Here is a 2,500-nt window from a genome sequence, read left to right as displayed (position 1 = left end):
TTTGTTGAGATTTGAAGTTGCCATTTGTTTGACCATTCGGATACATAGTCAAGATCTTTTTGTAGGGTAGCAGTATTGTCTGTGGTATTGAACAGCTTTACATCATCAGCGAAGAGAACGCAATTGCTCTTAATATGATCACAGAGGTCGTTTATGTAGAGTATGAAGAGAGTTGGTCCTAGAACACTGCCTTGGGGAACACCACTATTGACAGGTACTGGATTTGATAGGGCGTTCCGATTTTGACCATTTGTTGTCTGTTTGACAGGAATGCTTCTATCCAGTTATTCAGTTGTCCAGAGATACCATAAGATTTTATTTTTAGGGAGTAGTTTGTCGTGTACCACTGAATCAAAGGCTTTACAGAAGTCTATGTAGATTAGCGTCTATTGCTTTGCCCTGGTCGAGTTGTGTAGTCCATATGTTTTTGCAGTGTAAGAGTTGCAGATTACAGGATAGTTTTTCCTGAAACCAAATTGTTTATTGGAGAGTAGGTTATTTGTCTCTAAGTGAAGGATGATGGATTGGTTAATAATTGATTCCATGACTTTACAGGTGATGCAGCATAAGGAGATTGGCCTGTAGTTTTCAACTAGGCTTGGGTCTCCCTTTTTGAAGATGGGGATGACTGTGGCTTGTGACCATAGGTTAGGCAAGGAGCTGGTTCTGAAAGATTTTTCAAAGATTATGCTTAGAGGTTTGGCTATGGCAGTGGATAGCTTTCTTAAGAAGTAGGCACATATTCCATCCGGTTCAATAGATAGAGATGGTTTTAGGTTGCGTATTGCTTTTTCAACATTGTCTTCTGTGAAATCGATATGTATTAGATCATTGTTGTTATCTGTGAGTACGGCTAGGAAATATTGGGCATGATCCATTGCTGTTTACAAATACTGAGCCGAAGAATGTGTTAAAGATGTTGGCTTTAATGGTGTCGTCGTTGCAGTCTTTACCATCAGGTCCTATCAAGGAGGGATGGACCTTGAGTCTTTTAGTTTGTTGTTTACAAAATTGTAAAAAGCGCGGGTGGAATTGGTGCTTAGAAGGTTTTCCTCTTGTTTAATGTGATAATTGGTGCATTCGGTCTTTATCTGGTGGCATAGATTTTTGTATCGGTTTTTGAAATTGGCAACGTGACCAGATTTGTTTTTCCGCCAGAGTGATCTCTTTTTGGATTGAAGTTTCCTTATTGATATGGGTAATCTGCTTTTTTGTTTTGTTTTGGGAGTTGTTGTTGGTACATATAGTTTGATGACTCTTTTGACTTCAAGTAAAAATATGTTATAATGGTCTTCAACGGTATTGCATCCAGTGAATAGAGATTGCCAATCAAGGGATGAGAGATCGTTGTCTATAAGATCATAGTTGCCTTTTTGAAGTTACAATAGGGGATTACATCATTGTGGTGATTGTGTGGATGTATGTTGAGACAAAAGTCGATCATATTGTGGTCACTATTGGACTCCTACCTAGAGTGCCAAAACAGCCTTGGGGATGCAGTTGCCAGCTCACCCCTCGGAGTCTTGACAACTCCGGCTGCAAAAGTTTGCGTTCCTGCCGAGCCCCTTGAGTGAATGCGGCATTAGAAGAGAGAAAGTCTTGCCGCCCACCCACTCCTCCCCCCTGTCCCCTCTGCTGCCCCCACCAATCTCCCTCAACATGCCCCCCCACCACTTGTTCCCGTGCTGACTTCCAGAGATGTCATGGGTAGCAAGAGAAGCAGAGTCGGGTGGAGTGACTTTCGCATGCCCAGGGGCTTCTGTTAGGGGAAAAAAAGGCCCATAGAGGAGGTTGGGGTGATGCTCAGAGATACAACCCTTCCTTGGGGGTGGGGGGGACGGGGGGGGGAGGATAGAATGGGGATGTAGTTTCTCAGCGGAGGTAGGATTCAGCCAGTTCCAGTAGCAGTACCAGTAGCAGAAATTTGGAGTAGTTGGGAGAACCAGCCAATCCCACCTCTGACTGGCGCCGCCAACCCCCATCTCTTCTCTGCCTCCCATCGAGTCCCAGCTGATCGGCTGGGTCTCCTTTGGTTGCCCTGCCCAGGAGAACGGAGCTGGAAAGCAGGTTAGGGAGGTGGGGAGGGAAAGGGGATTTTGCAGTAACCTCCCCCTGCCACGCCCACCAAGCCACGCCCACAGAACTGGTAGTAAAACATTTTTGAATCCCACCATTGCTTCTCAGGTCAAGGACCCTGATTCAGGGAAGTAACATCCTAGGGACAGTCAGAGTGAAAACGTATACGGTGAATTAGGCCAAGTCTCCTTTGGTGATCAATCTGAACATCCCCAACACACACACACACACACACACATACACACACTCACCCACCCACCCACCCACACACACCACTCTCTCTCTCTCTCTCTCTCTTTCATCTTTTGCTGTCTATGTCTATCAATCTATATAATCTGTCCATCTATTTCTCTCTCTCTACTATAGAAGTCATCTACTATACTGTATATCATCTGTCTATCTATTACCTAGCATTTATCTCACA

At 44.5% G+C, this 2,500-nt stretch overlaps 1 protein-coding gene across 1 annotated transcript in view; it reads left to right on the top strand.

Moving 5' to 3' along the window:
* Positions 1-2,500, top strand: part of LOC113428249 (uncharacterized) — a 22,591-nt gene that overhangs the window by 13,097 nt on the left and 6,994 nt on the right. The window lies entirely within an intron of this gene.

This window comes from Notechis scutatus, chromosome 4, assembly GCF_049901735.1.
Source record: "Notechis scutatus isolate UNSWTSFEM ecotype Mainland chromosome 4, rNotScu1.2, whole genome shotgun sequence".
Lineage (NCBI taxonomy): Eukaryota > Metazoa > Chordata > Lepidosauria > Squamata > Elapidae > Notechis > Notechis scutatus.
The sequence above is the reverse complement of the archived record's forward strand: the minus strand, read 5'-3'. Positions and strand labels throughout refer to the sequence as shown.